The sequence below is a fragment of the Canis lupus genome, chromosome 3, assembly GCF_003254725.2.
Source record: "Canis lupus dingo isolate Sandy chromosome 3, ASM325472v2, whole genome shotgun sequence".
NCBI classification, from domain to species: domain Eukaryota; kingdom Metazoa; phylum Chordata; class Mammalia; order Carnivora; family Canidae; genus Canis; species Canis lupus.
In genome coordinates this window covers 13,761,236-13,779,628 of record NC_064245.1, presented here as the reverse complement: position 1 = coordinate 13,779,628, position 18,393 = coordinate 13,761,236, and the positions used below count along the sequence as shown (strand labels likewise).

At 36.9% G+C, this 18,393-nt stretch overlaps 1 protein-coding gene across 1 annotated transcript in view; it reads right to left on the bottom strand.

Moving 5' to 3' along the window:
* LOC112653876 (nascent polypeptide-associated complex subunit alpha, muscle-specific form) overlaps window positions 1-18,393 on the bottom strand; it is a 133,622-nt gene that overhangs the window by 114,282 nt on the left and 947 nt on the right. The window lies entirely within an intron of this gene.

The following is an 18,393-nucleotide window of genomic DNA, read 5'->3' as shown; positions in this document are numbered from 1 at the left end:
TGACTTTTTTTATTCAATGAAATTAAGCTCTATGTTCAAATATTTTATTTTGGAAAAGGAAAATTAAAATTATACATAGGGGAAAACAACATTTGTAACATATATAACAAAGGGCTAAAATTCTCACTTCACATGGAATTCATAAATAAATATATAAACATTTTATATAAAATATTACCAAAAAACAATCATAAAGGATTCCTCATCTATTTAAAAGATATTTTCTTAATGCTTTCAGTGTACACTCTGCTATGTGTTAGGAATAGAATGGACAAGTATTTATTGACTTCATGACATATTGCTAAAAAAGTGATTTATTTAGAGTAATTCCATTTTGCAAAAATACTTATGTAGATATACATAAAAATACCTGGGAGGATATAAAATGGTTATCAGTGGGTGGTCAGATTTGTTTATTTGAAACTTATACAATAATGAACATGCATTTCTTTTGTAATGAAGTTTTATTAAAATGTTTAAAACTTAGAGACATAAAGTTATTCAATTATTTCACCTATTGTCAAGGGTTTTTTGGCAATAAAAATACATTTTTCTTTACTTATTCAATGGAGGATGGATTCCAGCAGAAATGGAATCCTTCTTTTCTTTTATACCACTACAACCAACCTCCTGGATACTGCCCTCAAGATACAGTAGATACACAAACACTCACAGACAGGCATGCTCTCAGAAACAAATACATGGACACAAGACAGTCTCTCACACAGTAGAGGCACATAAACATATCACAGCAACACAGAGATTCAGAGTCTCATTAAAACTTTTTGCTTTTTTTTTAAAAAAAAGATTTTATTTATTCATCCATGAGAGACTCACAGAGAGAGAGAGAGAGAGGCAGAGACACAGGCAGAGGGAGAAGCAGGCTCCATGCAGGGAGCCCGACACGGGACTGGATCCCAGGTCTTCAGGATCACGCCCTGGGCTAAAGGCGGCACTAAACTGCTGAGCCACCTGGGCTGCCCCCTTTTTGCTTTTTCTTTAAAGATTTTTTATTTTTAAGTAATCTCTACACCCAATGTAGGGCTCGAACTCACAACACATAGATCAAATCACATGCTGTATTGACTGAGCCAGCCAGGCACCCCAAAACTAACTTTGGTATAAGTTAAAAAGTTTGGCAGAGACCTAAATATATTTTTTTAAATTTATTTTTATTCTTTAATTTTACTTTTGATTTTTCTTAGAGAGAGGGAGAGAGAGAGAGCAAACAAGCTGGGGGAGGGGCAGAGTGAGAGGGAGAGAGAGAATACTCAAACAGACTCTACTGAGCCACCCAGGCACCCCAAACTTTTACAGAATATTTTAGTCATTACCTCTATACATAGTTGTAAAACTAAAAATACTAAGCATCAGAGAACTTTTCATTGTTACTAAATCATTAAAATATTTTTTAAAATACTCATTGACATGCCACTAACAGAATTATAGAAACACTATATTTTCTAGTTAGATGGTATATACATATATATCTTGAATTTATTTGTTCCCAGCCATTTTACTTAATTTTCTTATTTCAATAGTTTTTATATTGATTCTCTTAGGATTTCTAGGCATATAATCATAGCGTCTGAAAATGATTATTTTATCCTTTTTTCAATTTTTTAATGTTTCTATGTTATTTTTCATTTCTATTTGTTTTCAGTAAGTTAAGTTTTATGCAGGCTGAGTTTGCATAAATTAATTATTTTTAGATAGTTAAAGTTATCAGACTTTTAAGTATGTTTCCTAAGGCACGATCCAAATGGAGATGTCTGGGAAATTGGGTAGTGGCCTGATGCTCAAGAGAGTAATATGGGCTAAGAGTTTGAAATGTGAGAATCATCATTGTGTAACAATTGTAGAAGCCATAAGAATAGATGGAAGAGCTCCAGGAGGAACAGTATACAGCATGAGAAGAGAGAAGGTCTAGGATGGAATCCCAAGAAACACCAGGATGTAGAAGAGTGGCAGAATGAGGTAACTGCAAAGTGACCAGCAGAGAAGTAGGAGAAAAATAAGGAGAGTGCTTTGTAATAGAAGAAAAAAAGATGGCATATCAGAAAGAGGAGAAACAAGGTCTTGTGGAACCTATCTGCAAGGTCTTGAGGAACCCAAGGAGAGTCTTTTGGATTGGACAATATGGAGGGGCTATTGATGATATTGAAAACAGTAGTTTGACTGGTGTGGAAAGGGTGAAAATGAGAATGTAGTGAGTTGAGAAATGAGTCCCATATGAGGAAAGAGAGACTTGTTTATAAACAATTCTTTGAGAAAGTTCAGCTTAATCGTTAGAATTATAGATTTATCAAAGTTGCTGTTGAAGGCAAAACCAATATGAAGTATGTTTATATATCAACAACAAATAGGTAGAAGATGAAAAGGAAAAATCCTCTTATAATAACATCTAAAAATATCAAGTACCTGGAATAAATCAAAAAACCAAAAATCTGGGATCCCTGGGTGGCGCAGCGGTTTGGCGCCTGCCTTTGGCCCAGGGCGCGATCCTGGAGACCCGGGATCGAATCCCACATCAGGCTCCCGGTGCATGGAGCCTGCTTCTCCCTCTGCCTGTGTCTCTGCCTCTCTCTCTCTCTCTGTGACTATCATAAATAAATAAAAATTTAAAAAAACAAAAAACAAACAAAAAAAACAAAAATCAAAAAAACAAATGTATAACAGAGAAAATTGTAAAACTCTTATAGAAAAGCATCAAAGGAAATATATATAAAGAGATATATACTATGTTCATAAATCAGAACACTAAATCCTAAACATAGATTTAATAGGATCCCAATTAAAATCTCAACTGATTTTTTTTGTGGAATGTGACAGTATGTTTCTAAAATTTACATAGGATTGTAAAGAGCCAAGGCAAGAGACACTTGAAGAAGTATAATTGAGCAGAAGTAGTTATCATATCATTATTTTTTTCTAACACCATAATATTTAAAACAGCATTATAGTGGCAGGATAAATAAACCGATGGAAAAGCATAGACTCATGCATTTATGGACACTTACTATATGAAATAGGTAGTGCCACAGAACAGTGGGGAAAGAATACTTTTTTAAATAAATGATGTTTGAACAGTTGGATATCCATATGGAGAAAAGTAAAATTGTACACCACTTTGCATCATATACAAGTCATTTCCAGATATATTGAAGACCTACATGTGAAAGGCAAAATATAAAACCTACAAAAATAATGTAGAAAAAATTATGATTTCGGGTTAGAGAGGAATTTCTTAAACAAGACAAAAAAAGTTCGAGCTATAAAGGAAATTTGACATCATGAAATTGAAGGACTTCAGAAAAATAAAGAAAAGATAAGCCACAGGATGGGAAGACATATTTGTAGCAGAGATAGCCAACAAAGGATTATAATCTAGCATAAAGAAATAATTCAGATCAAGGGGAAAAGACTACTCAATGTAAAAATGGACAAAAAAACTTTAACAGATACCTATAAAAGAAGAAATCCAAATGCACAACAAAATCAATCTTATTGTTAGAGAAATGCAAATTAAAATCACAATGACTTCCCACCATAAGTGACAAAAATTCAAAGGTATGAAAATAACAAGATGGTTACTTTACTGACAATATAGAGAAACAGAATCACTCATATACTATGTGTGTATGTAAATTGGAATTACCACTTTGGGAAATTGGCATTATCTCATAATATTAAATATGTACATATTTTATTATGTGTAATCCCAGTCCCATGTATATATTATAGAGAAAATTGCATACATAGGTACATGTAAAGAATATTCATAGCAGTATTATTTATGATAGCCCCAAACTGGAAACAACACATATATTCATCAGCCCTATAATGGATAAAATAATGGTACTTTCATGTATTCAAATTTTATACAGCACTGAAAATGAATGAATGGGGTGCAACTTCTGTAAATAGCACTGAACAAAGGAAGCATAACACAATGGAGCATACACCATGACTTTACTTACATCAAGTTCTAAAACAGGCAACTCTCTTCTCTAGGATTGCACACTTGCATAGTGTATTGATATTTTCAAGCTAGGTAGTTGAAGATTGTTTAATAAAAGGTATGGGCAGGGTTTGGGAAAAGCTGTAAGGAGTGGTTCAGAGTCCTAGTGCTGATAACAGCTGGGGTCATAACTATTCTTAGGTCAGAAGGGGTAAGCAGAACCCAGAGGGAGAGAATTGCATGAATAGTTAAGTCTCCTAGGAATAGTAGCCTTTGTTTGTTGTGATGGTTAATTTTGTATATGGACTTGACTGGGCCATGGTGCCCATGTATGTGTCAGACTTAGTCTGGATTTCTGTGAAGATGTTTTCAAATATGAAATTAACATTTATTAAAATATTTTTTGAGTAGAATTGACACACCATGTTAATTTAGTTTCAGGTGTATAACATAGTGATTAAAAAAAAATAACATAGTGATTCAACTTCTCTATACCTTATGCTATGCTCATTACCAGGGTAGTTACCACCTGTCACCATACACACTATTACAGTATCATTGACTATATTCCCTATGCTGTGCCTTTTATTCCTGTGACTTATTCATTCTAGATCACCATTTAAATCAGTGGATTTTGAGTAAAGCAGATTATCCTCCATAATATGGGTGGGCCTCACCCAGTCAATTGAAGGCCTTAAAAGAACAGACTAACCACACCCAATCAAGAAGGAATTGTGGTAGCAGACAATCTTTGGACTTGAATTGCAGCTCTTCTCCAGATCTCCAGCCTGCTGGCCTACCATGCAGATTTTGGATTTACCAAACCTCCATAATTGCATGAGCCAGTTCTTTAAAATAAGTCTCTCTCTCCTTCTCTATCATATGTGTGTATCATATATATATATATATATGAGATATACATATCTCAGTTCAGTATATACAACAGTATTATATATATAAACACATGTGTAGACACACATGTGCGCACACACACACCCTATTGATTATGTTTCTCTGCCTAACCCCAATAATACAGTTGGTAATAAAACCAACCCAGCTAGCCCTGGAGAGACTCTCTAGGGGAAGGAGGCAGGGAAGGAAAATATCCTGTTTCATTCCACTTCCTCTGATCTCCTGTTGATAAATGCAAGTAGAAGCTGGAGGTCAAAGGAACCTGTTGATATAGTTCATACAAGCTAGCTTCCCAGTGTATAGAGCAGAGTAGAGAAGAGAGAAGAGTGGGCCTAGGGAGGCAAAGAAAGCTAAAATGTTATAAAGAAAAGGTGGGAAATTATTGCCATAAAATTCAGAATGGTGGTTACCTCTAGGAGGGTGAGAAGGGAACTATCTAGAACGGATACAAGGGTTGGGGTATTTCCTTATCTGAATGATGGTTAAATGAGTGTTTGTTTTATAATTATTAATTAAATCATGCATTTATGTTTTGTATTTTTTGTATATTTCATTGTTTAAAAGTTAAAGAAGAGAACAATACTGAACAATAAGAACTTGTATGATACTTGAGTTCTGAAAGTCATAATTTTCCAGGTGAGCAAGTTTGTAGCACTTAAAATAGTCTGTTTAAAACACTAAAAATTTGTTACAAACAAGCATACAAGTTCTGACAAGTGAAAGAATTAAATAACTCAGGACTAAAAGATATTTTCTTTCAAAAAAAAAGTTGCTTCGAGCCAAATAGGGAAGAAAAAATAGTAGCTAGAGACTTGGACGTGTTTAAATACTGACAGTAATGAATAGTAGAAAGGTAAATGTTGAAGACACCAGAGAAGAAAGGGGAAACAGACGGAGTGCAGTTCCTCCAGTGCCGAAAGGAGAAACACACATAGCACTACCAAAGGGATTAGCTTTAAATAAGATGAGGGATATTTATTGCACTGTGACTGAAGGAATAAAAGAAAGATGTATATGGCTGCATATAAATTTGTCAGTTTAGTAGTGGGAAGCTGAGGGGAGTCCCCCATCTGATGCTTCCTTCTTTTCTAGGACAGAAAACAAGAGGGAAGAGAAGTCAAATCTGAGACAGAAGACAGGGAGAAGGTTTGAACTACTTTGGAGAACAAGAGCAATAACCAGGTTTGCCAAGAAGTACCAAATACCTAATAGAAGTTGGAGACTGTGAATTTGTAGCACTATCAATCTGTATGATGACTTCTGTAGCAGTATTTAGCACCCCATATATGGATGGAGAAAAACCAGACACCTGGATTGATCCAGGGTTGGGGTTTGGGACTGAAGGACAATAGAAAGGAATGTGAGGCTAAGGACAAAGAGACACACCATGGGATCTCAAATGGATGGGGCAGAGAAATGAAAACAGAAGAGGGTGAGCAGAGAAGAACACAGAAGGGTCAAGGGTTTGGATGTTATATGAGAGCATGAATAGGGAGCAACTGAATGATGAAAATGGAAAGATGGGAGTGTGTATAGGTTGTAGAATATCTGAATGTGAAACAGTTGCAGGTAGTGATAATACCTAGGGACTGGCCATGGGAAAGGAATGATGAAGTAGAGTGGAGGTGAAGGTCATCAAAAATGAAGAGGCTAAGCAGTTGAAAGAGTAGTTCATGTGGACACTGACATCATGGAGGATCATAGATATATTTGCAGTCGAAAAACAGTGCACAGTGTAGGATAGGAGGTCAGGGGTGGGGGGTGTTGACTGGGAGGTTGCTAAATGACAGCACCGGGAGGTAGAAGGAAGCCACAGAAGCTGTGGCTCTAAGGGTCAGAAGAAGAGTTCTTCAGAGGCTAGAGGAATAATGGTCCGGTTCTCCCCTCTACCTCAGTTGGGATTCCAGAACATAAACTAGAAAAGTGTTGCCGGAAAAAAATGTGTGGGCAAACCTAGATGACCAGGATAAGTTATAGTTAAGCCTATAATAAGGATATCAGGAAATGGGGCATATTAGGTTAAACTGGCTATAAAGTTTTCAAGAAGAATTCACTCTAGAAATGCCCTGATTTTGAGTAGTGGGTGGTATTGGTATCCCAGATTGCCCAGGTTGGCTCTGGAAGATTCCAAGTTTTTAGATCACTCCCTGATATGAGAACCCAGTAGTAAAGAACACATGTACATTAAACACAATTGTTTGCATACTAGTTCAGGGGGTTATCAGAGTTCTTTGAAGCTCTAGGTTAAGAACCATATTTAGAAGATGGCTTTGTACATATGGCTATTAGATCTTTGTGGCTAATTCCATCATGTAGATAGATACTAGTCTCTCCTTAGGCTGCAATTGCCAATCAGAAGAGAAAACTTTAGAAAATTGATCAAGTTATAATTTGGCACAATTTTCCAGTTTTCTCTGGAAAATAATGTCTCTTTAACAATTCAGTGCTGGCATGATTCCAATTAAAATGTTTGTTTATATATACAAAACTTCCTGGGGATCAAAATGACGTGTATCTTAGGTGCTTAATAAATGTTTGCTGAACTAAAAAATAAATAAATAAATAAATAAATAAATAAATAAATAAATAAATGTTTGCTGAACTGAAGGGATAAGAGCTGGCTTCCCATGTAGACTTTCCTACAGGGAAAAGAACATGTTGACTGCATATCATAGGTTTCTAGGCCCTTTGATAGTTACTCTTCTCATTATGAATGAGCAAATTGGTGTTCTAGTTTATACACTGGCCTCCTGTGCATTGAGTTAGCACGAACTTCATCCCTCGAGTATGATCAACTCTGGGCACCCTGACAAAATTAAGTTTCTGGACTTGCAAAACTGAGGAATGAGCCCTGGAAAATGTGACTTGACTGAGGCAATATCATCCTGAGGCCAGCCTGCGGGGCCCAGCTGGCCTCTCCCTATGACACTTCTAACTTGGTTGTTTAGAACAGCAGCTCTATTGAAATCATTTTTACCTCCTGCAATTAAAATCTTTGAGACCATGATAGAGTTGTTAGCAAAATATTGCTGTAATCTCAGCTAATGTAAGAGGACTAAGTCATTTATTAGAAACCATAGTGAGTTAATAAAACAGAGTAGCTGAAAATGTCTCCTAATTCTAGAGTCTAGGGTGGGGAGTTATTAACAGTGTATATAATTTGTGACTGTTCATGGGTAGTGACCTAGTAACAGACTGTTCCATTTTAAGGCTACTGCTAGTGAGTACTAAAATGCTTGTAACAAAACAAAGCAAACTCTGCTTTTTTGTCTGGTTTGTTTTGTTTGTATTATACTTCATTGCTTCTTGTGTTATGCTAGAGTTGCACATTTCTGAGTGTCTCATTCTTCTTGTTCATAGAATCATAAACTTTTCCCACAACTCTGAAGAGTTGGACGTAATGACCAGTAAAAACAGGATTTTTTCAATATGGCAACCATTCCAATAACAATTACTGATAATTCTTTTGTTTCTCTTCACCTATAAAAAAGATAACTAACTAACCAGTTCAACAAAATGTCATTTCTTGCTAGATTTTTCACTAGAAGAAAGGAGTTTTCTTGCCCCTCAGAATTTTGTAAGTTCTCCTAATGATTTGCTAATTTGGTGTGTGTGGGGGTGGGGTGGGGGGAGGCACAGTATAAACATGCACATCCTTTAATTTTACCTGCTGATAAGTAATTTAATCCTTATTTTTATGTTAAATCAGCAAGGATATACTATGGCTTAAAGGCAAAATGTGAGACTTTAAACAAAGCCCTGGGTTTGCAGTGGGGAAGGATGGGAGTTTAGGGAGGGATATTTGGGGCAGGGGTGTTGGGGGGTTGGGGGGCTGTTTAGGTTCTTCTCTTTTGGGGGATATGTCAGTGGAAACTTTGAGAAGCCCTGCTTGCCACTGGGATTAGTCCAGAAACATATTTGCTTTGTTTCTCCTATTTCCCTGGGAAAGGTCTAGATACTTTTGAATGAAAATACTGAATTTTTCAATGTACATTAAATTGCCCTTGTCCCACTCTGGTGCTAAAACTGGAAGGAGCTTGTAACACTAGACCATCTTGAGGAAGAACAGTGGACACACCCCTTCATTAGTGGAAGTAGTATTGGCCCTGTAGAAATGGGGGCAGTTACTGATTGGGAGGGAGGTTTGGATCTGGCTACAGTAGGAAAAAAAACTGGTAATGTAACTAGAAAGATGATAATAACTATGCAAGTCCAGATATTTTAATTTGAAGATGAGAAGAGAGAATATCAATCAAAAATAATACTGAAGTCCCAGATTAAGATGTAAAACATTGGGCTCTAAAGAGGAGCATGGAAGTTACTGTCAGTAAAAATATGCCCAGAGGATCTCTGGAAAAGGTGAGAATCGAGACAAAAGGAAGAGAAAAAAAATGTCCTTAAGCTGAAAATTTTAAATGCCTCGCTAGGTGATGTTAGAATGCCAAAAGGACTGTTTACTAAGAATACAAGCTGTTAACTTAATATGTAATGGTATAAACTGGGTTCTTCTTAGGAAAAAAAAAAAAAAAAAACCTCTAAGAAAATTTTATTTGTTCACTGTAAAATAGAGTTTTTTTTTAATTATTTATTTGAGAGAGAGAGGGAGAGGGGAAGAGAGTGCACAAGTGGGGGTGGGTGGGGGGGAGAGGCAGAGGGACAGCAGACTCCCCACTGAGCAGGAAGCCCAACTCAGGGCTTGATCCCAGAACCCTGAGATCATGACCTGAGCTAAAGTCAGATGCTTAACCAACTGAACCACCCAGAGGCCCTTAAAATAGAGTTTTTAATGCAGTCAGGATTATAGACTTGGGAGTGAAAAGTAAAAAGCAAGGTGAGAAAAATAAGCATCAGAAGTATTGTATGAGGGCAGCCTGGGTGGCTCAGCGGTTTGGTGCCGCCTTCGGCCTAGGGTGTGATCTTGGAGACCCAGGATTGAGTCCCATGTCGGGCTCCCAGCGTGGAGCCTACTTTCTCCCTCTGCCTCTCATGAATAAATAAAATCTTAAAAAAAAAAAAAAGAAAGAAAGAAAAAAGAAGTATTGTATGAGAGCAGAAGTCAAGTGAATTGGTTTGTCTAAGCCATTGAATGAAAAAGGAGAACATTTCAAAGCAGCCTTGTGAAATGCTCAGTTGGGATAATGCCCTGTGGATGGTTATAGCAGAGATGCAGAGCAGGGATGCAGAGCAGAGAAGGAGTAAGAAATGAGGAAGACTTAAGAGCAATTTACCATTGTAAACGGCATAACTTTGAGTACAGTTAACACTAGAGCCAGATTATAGTAATATCGAAAAAAAACCCTATTTTTAAATGTATTAGAGATCTTCAAAAAGGTCTATCAGCAAAGTGTTACACAATTTAAATCTACTATTCTATATTTCTCTGGCTACAAATGGAAATATTCTACAAATATTATGCATAGATAAATAATACCCTCAGTAATGTTTGGTAATGATACTTGAATATATATTTTTCAAGGACTAAATAACAAAGCAGGCATTTTAAAGGCTGAACAACCAGATTTCTTTGAAGTTCAATCCTTTGAAAAATGCTGATAGAAACAAGCAGTCCTGGTTCAAAGGAACATATGCTCTGGTATTTTTAAGTAATATTTTAACTGGAAAGCAGAACAGTTATTTGAAAAACACGATTGGGCACAATGATAGAGGTGGGTGGATAATGTTTATCCAAACAAACATTTGAACGTTTTAGACCTTTTCTGAAAGAGTTTAGGGTAGTTAGATTTGGCATATAGATATCATTCTGATTTTAACTTGGCTTCTCCAAACAGAATTGATAATACTGCAGCCTTGCTGTTTAGAAGAAATACACGAGAGGAAGTCTGTCAGCTACTTCTCTGGGAAGAATTACCCAGGTAATAAAATTAATAAAGTCAACTTTTCTTACGACCGACTGTATTGTTACTGACCCTGGTTGATTTTTGCTTACGTTACTCTGTGTGAAGTACATGCAGGCTCTTGTTAAAAAAAAAAAAAAAAAAGCTAATCCTGAACTTCATGATTTTTGTGTAAATTTGCAAGCTTTATCTCCCACTAGATTGTATTAACAATACAAATACATTTTTCACCACGCTGGTTTCTAGGCCCATAGGTCTTTAGTTTATCTATGTTGCCTTCTCCTATCTCCTCTTTCCTTCCTCTGTCCCAGCCTCCCTCACCCCACTAGCCAACCCTGATGCCCTATTTTGTATCCTGGCACAGGACTCCACTCAGTGTTTTCTTAAGCTTGCTCTCTAGAGCACAGCCTTAGGGCCAGATTCATAGTCTCCAAACTTTTTTTGACTGGAGGACTTTATAAGAAAGTATTTTTAATACATTCTCAATATCTTCATAAATGACACGCATATATTCCTGTTAATACATTAAGGATACAATATAACATACTGAAACAGAAAAATTTCGATGAGATAAAGATGCAAATCATATTATAAATAATTTTAAACTATATTAATAATACAAAATACATTTACTCTAAAATGTTACTGTTAATAAAGAGTTTTAGAATAATAAAATGTGCTTGGTATTTTTTAAATATTGGTTTTATGCTTTGTGATACAGCTTACACAGATGTCTGCTTTTTTAAAAGATTCATTAATTTATTTGAAAGAGAGAGAGCAAGCACAGGCAAGCTGGGGGAGGGCAGAGGGAGTGGGAGAGAGAGAATCCTGAAGTCGACTTCAAGCTAAGCATGGAGCCTCACTTGGGGTTCAACCCAGGACCCTGAGATAATGACCTGAACAGAAACCAAGAGTCAGACACTTAACCAACTGAGCCGTGCAGATGCCCCCAGATGTCTTCTTTGACATTCAGTTTATTTAAAGTTTCTCTGAAAAGGCTTACAAAGATACATGGATTTATTTTTTTTTAAGGATTTAATTTATTCATGAGAGACACAGAGACAAAGAGAGAGAGAGGCAGAGACACAGGCAGAGGGAGAAGCAGGCTCCATGCAAGGAGCCTGATGTGGGATTCGATCCTGGGACTCCAGGATTGCACCCTGGGCCAAAGGCAGGGGCCAAACCGCTGAGCCACCCAGGGATCCCCAAGATACATGGATTTAAATGGAAGAATTGTTTCCTTAGATGCGTTACTAACTCACAATAATTTTTCAGTCCCACTTGTTATGCAAAGCTTTTGGTTAATATCTAATGAATACATTTCCAATTTGCTTGTTACTCATTTGTTTTTATACTCCAATGAGAAGCTATTGTAAATGTTCATATTTTTAACGAATGGCTTCAAACTGAGTGGAAATTTTATTTGGAAAATGTTTAACTGGGTTAAAAAAATCTCTGAGTTTTATAGGTTACATGCAATCTTCTATCACAAAAATTACATAATGAAGGAAATATTTTCAAACATCAACATAGTACAGTGGGTAAGAGCATAGACTCTGGAGCCTGTCTACTAAATTGGAATCCCAACTCCTCTATTCATTGCTTGTGTAACCATGGGCAAGTTACTTAGCCTCCCTGTGCCTCAATTTTCTCTCCCATAAATTAGGATGGTAATAGAACCTACTCAACAAGGTCATTATGAAAACTAAATAACTAGTAAATTAGTAAAGTACTTAATATAATATCTAGCATATAGTGAATATACTTACATATGTAAAGGATTAAGGGAAGAGGAGTTATGCCCTGCCGTTAGGGGAGTGAAGTAATTACAATTACTTTTAAAGTCAGTTGGGTATTATCTACCAAAGTTGGACATACACATACCCTGTGACCTAGCATACCCCAAGTATGATATATTTGATGAGAATGGTCCTCGAGGCTTTGTTTGTAATAGGCTAAGCTACAAATAATCTTTTTTTTTTTTTTTTTAGCTACAAATAATCTACATGTGCATCTATAATTGGACGGATAAGTAAGTGGTTTTGTATATATCCACTGAATGCTATTCAGCAATAAAAACGAAAAAGAGGAACCAACCACGGCTACATTCACATGAATATGACAAATTATGATGACCATAAGAACCAATACACGAAAGAGTATATATAGTGTGATACCATTTATAAAAAGTTCACAAGAAGCAAAACAAAAACGTTTGCTTAGGAATGCACAGATAGTAAAATCATATAGAAAAAAAAATAGTCATCAAAGTCAGGCTCATGATTATCTCTTAGAAAAAAAGAGGACTGTAACTGAGGACAGGCACCGGGGATGTGTGTGCATGTGTGTGTGTGTGAGCACGCGCCTGCACCCTTGCATGAATGCTGAAAATACCCTCTTTTCTGATTCGGGAGATGTTTAGGAATGTTTATTTTATAATTATTAACTTGGGTTTTAGGCACTTCTCTGTGTATGTGTGTTATATTTCACAATGAAGAAATTTTTTAAAAACTCTACACAAGTCTTTTTTGCACAGCATTAACTGCATTGTTAACATCTTATAGTGCTATGTCTTTGGCCCTAACTTCTCTGCTGGAATAACTGCCTGTAAGATGTACCATGAACGAATTTCATGTGGCTGCTCTCAACTGTAATCTTAGCTTGGAATCTTCCCTTTTATTTACTTTTTCTTTATAAAAAAAGTTTTTAGTCAAAACAACTAGTCCATCAGTGATTACACTTACATAAGTTTTGCACAACTAGGCTTTATTTTTAAAAATTCAATTATTACTTAAAATACCATTTAAGGAAGTAGCAGAGAAAGCTTTCTTCTCTACTATAGCTTTCCTTTAGTGGCTCACAAAAAATGTCATTTTAAAATGCATTTCATTATTGAAACATAGTCTAGTAAATACCACACTGAACTAGAATCTATCTAATGTAACAGAATCTACCTACCATAACGTGAGACGTATTAAAAACATCTGTGCATTCCATTTAACTTTATAGTAAACTTAGTACTTGTGTCTTAGGGTCTTTAGCAGTGTTTTACAAGCGTATTCTCAAAGTAGTCACTGTCAGAGGAGTGCAGTTGTTTTTTTCCATTTGTGTTCCATGTTTAATTTCTGACATTTTCATCTTGGCAAGAAGGAAACTATATTCCTAATCGTATGTTGCTTTTTCTTTTTTTAAGATTTTATTTATTTAATCATGAAAGATACACACACAGAGAGAGAGAGAGAGGCAGGCAGAGGGAGAAGTAGGCTCCATGCGGGGAGCCCGACGTGGGACTCGATCCTGGGTCTCCAGGATCATGCCCTGGGCCGAAGACAGGCGCCAAACCGCTGAACCACCGGGGCTGCCCACGTATGTTGCTTTTTTGACTTTCATTGTTAGAAAGCTCAGAAGAGGCTTTTTAGCATTTATAATATATGAATTTTCTTTAAAGTACTGACTTAAATAGTACATTACTAAACATACTGGGGGTATTGTGGAGTTTTGCCGTCATGTTTGGATGTCTGCTTCTTAAAAGGCTAGCTAATTTTAATCAGTTCAGAATATCATCACCTATTAACTATGATACACAGGGTAAAGCAAAAGTAGATGTATATTCATATTTAAAGCAATATTTTTTCTAATTTCAATGATTATGGCCACCTTGTCAGATCTGATTAGTCATTAGTTTTTTACTTTGCAGTGTAGCTTCCAAAGGGCATCAGAAATGTCAGCTCAGCCAATTGTGTTTGCCTATTCTTGCATTATGATCACTATCTCCATTGGTCCATGCTGTAACAGCTAGTTTACTTAAACATCATACACAAATCCACTTAGATACAGAAATTGCACCATGTGGCAATATATTGAAAGTGAACAAAGGAGAACGCCTTCCCTCCCCTATCATGTGCTGCTGTGCTCCCACCCTCTTCTAGGTGCTCGCCCACTTATGGAGTAAGTGGGGATGCTGGCACCAGTCCTCACATTCAATATGAGTAAAGCTTAATTTCTTTCCCTCTTTTTTGGTAAAAAAATATATGTGTTTGTACATAGAAATGCAAATACTTTATTCTAAAATTTCAAGAGTTGCTTTCAGCACCCCATTTTGGAGATCCTTGCTCTAGATAAAGGTCTTAAAATTTGGGTCTTTAAATTTTATAAATCCTCTCTTTTTACTGAAAATAACTTGAAACTCTAATATTAGATGCTAATAACATAGGTTTGATTGACTTTGAGATGGGAAGAGGTGATGTTTAGACCTCTCTAGGCATCTTTCTCCCCAACCTCCTCAGGTTGGAAAAAATTTTATGCCAACCCTAGTTCTTCAGACCTACCTTTAGTACTAACATTTGCTTCTTCTCTAGTCATTAAGGAATCAGCATATTTTTCAAAGGCTGGTATATTAATATTCGTGATCTGGGGATCAGTAATAACTCACTGAATTACCTCACACACACCTTACACTCATATGTGGCTACATTTTATCTGGTAATGAGAACATCTGTTAGAATGAATATAAAATGGTGGCATTTCAGCTGTGAAAATAGGAAAATATATTGTTTGGGCTGGAGGTGCTTGATTGTGTGTTCCTCAGTGACTTTGAGATTGGAAGACGTAATTTGTGTAATTTGTTACACCCTGGTAAAAGTAAATTTTTAAATAAATGCTACTGAGGGGAACTACAAATATATAAACCAGGAAACATTGTCAGTAAAAGGAAAATAACCATAAAAAAGTAGTCATAAGATAATTCTGGAGAGAATCTTTAAGATATCAGGAAGTGGACCATCTGTGATTTTGTATTAGCCAAGTAACACTAGCTGCTGTAATAGCTGACCAACCAAAATGTCTGGCTTAACTCAGTGAGGATCTATTTTCTCACTCATGTCTCAGTACAATGCATGCTGTGAGGCAGCTCTGCTATAACCACGCATTTGGGGACCCAAGCTTCCTCCATGCAGCAGACCAACAATTTGCTTCAACATTGACCTCGCTTCATCCAATGAGTAGAGAGAGGGATAAAAGAGAAGTAAAAGGCCTTCTCCTTTGTTCACTTTCAATTTATTGTCACATGGTGCAATTTCTGTATCTAAGTGGATTTGTGTATGAAAAAAGGCATACTTTTCTTAACTGCTTATCAGGGATTATATTCTACTGCCAAAACCTAATCATAAGGCCTCACCTACATGTAAACACTTTGGGAAATGTAGTTTAGCCCCAGGTCCTGTAAGAGATGGGTTTGGTGAGCATCTAGCTGAGCTCTGTTGTATATACAGAGGGATTCCTGACCCATAATTGAGAAGCATCAGGCCTAACTTTGGAAATCTTCTCTTTGGAACTCACTCTCTTTTTCGCTTGCTGTGGTAAAGGAATTTGCACACCACTAATTTAGCTGTTCCCTAAACAAGCCATGATCTTCCATGTCTCTATACCTTCACATGTGATTTGCATAGGATGTCTGTCCATTCTTTTTAAAACTCTTTCCCTTTACCTCCTTTCTCTTCTTCCATATCTAGCAATTCCTCCCCATCCTTAAGACCCAAGACGATGTTCTTCTTCTATGAACTTCTCTCTGATGGCACACAGGCACGGATCTTTTCTTAATGTTCACTGAACTTTATCCTTGTACTTTGTACCTACCTCTGTTACTGAATGTGTGAGCCTGTATTATAATTATTTAAGGAACCAGTATGTTTTCAAAGGATTGGGTGGTTAATATTCACAAATAGTGACCATTAATTATAGACTTAGTTTCTCAAAGGTAACACTTGAATCTTACCTTAGTATCTCCCATGCCTGCCTAGCACAGCCTGGCTCAGTTACTCAATATCAGAGGAGAAAATGAATACTGTCTCTCTTCCTGCCAGTTGCCAGTCCCCCTCCCCCCTTTTCATATGGTTGTAAAAACATAGAACATAAAATTTGCCATCTTCACCATTTTTAAGCATACATTACCGTAGTGTTTACTATATGCATCTTATCTCTAGAACTTCTTCATCTTGCAAAACTGAAACTCTACTCCTTGAACAACTCTCTATTTCCTCCTACCCCCAGCCCTTGGAAACCACTTACCATTCTTTCTGTTTCTAAGAGTTTGACTACCTGATGTGAGTAGAATAATGCAGTATTTGTCTTTTTGTGACTGACCTGTTTCACTTTAGCATAATGCCTTCAAGATTCATTCATGTTGTAACATATGACAGGATTTCCTTTTTTCAGTCCAAATATTTCTTTTTTTTTTAAAGGTCCAAATATTCATTGTAGGTACATACCACATTTTCTTTATCCATTCATCCATTCTGGTGTCTTTGTTTTTGACCTATGGTTACTTGAGGGGACTGACAAGAAAATATATTTTCTGTTGACCCAAGAGAAAAGGTGATCCTATACTCTTAAATATTTCAGGATGGCTTATATTGTAGAGACTAAAAGAGAAATTATACTTAGAGCGAGGAAAATTAGATTTAAAAAAAAATCAGTGACTACAGAAAGAATGCCTCTTGCTGTACGCTATGAGCATGAGAAACTGTATTATACTGCTTCCAACTGAGCAACTAGGGCCCATCATAAAAAGCTGTTCACATTCCAAAGGCCTCTTACCCTAGTCTTTTCACTGCCCTAGTCAGTACCTCAATACTTCTTCAGTACCTCATATCCTCAAAATAGCTCTTTTGAGAAAAGAAATTTTAAAGTAGGCCAAAAATAAATAAGGAAAGGGATAAAAAACTCAACACAGAGCACTTGTGAGAATTTTCATGTTTATGGAGAAGCTGAGTCCCACAATAACCTCTGGCCCTTCTTCTCGGTATTAGTGAATTCCAGTGTTCATTTGCATTAAGTTAGTTTGGCCCTTTAGCGACATTCATAACCTTTACTTCAGTGCGTTATCATGAAAGAATCTAAAGTATCCTTGCATTAAGCATGATCGTTATTTTTTCAGTTGGTCTAAGGATCTATTAATTAAATATGTAGCTTTAACGTGTACTGAAAACCTCCAAGTAAGCTAGCATTCATCTTGTAAACAAGTTAAACACCCCACACATAACTTCTTTTTAAAACCATCGCAGTAAGAACCCCAGCACTTAAAAAAAAAAAAAAGAAAAAAAAGGAAAAAAGAAAAAAACCTAACCCTGCAGTTTTGGTAAAATATGCCAAATATAGCCTGAAATAGTAAATAATCCCTCAAAAGCGATGTTAGCAAATTAATTGGTGTGTGAACAAAGACCCCTTTCTACACTAGCATGAATGTTGCCTTTATTTTTTTTTTCTCACAAGTATGATTTTAGAAAACAGCTGTAGTGCATGTTGACAAATGACAAAGCGGCAGACGTGGTAAAACATTTTCCGTCAAGGCCAAGGGGGGTGGGGGGGAATGGGGCTGCCGGAGCGGCCAACGGGCTTGAACGCCTAGCTTCCCTAACCTCTTCCCCCAGGCTTTAGGGAGCGGGGGCCTCAGCGCCCCACCCCCTTCCCCCGGCTCCGGTTACAGCCTCTCGAGTTGAGCAAACTTGCTGCAGGCGGATCGGCGATCAGGAGATCTCCGGCTTGGGCGCTGCATTTATTAATTTATATTGCGCGGGGCCCTGCGCGGGCTGCTCCTTTGTACCCGGCGCCGCCGCCTGGGCCGGGGAGGGGGGAGCGCGCCCGACCCCCGAGGCCAGCACGTGCTGC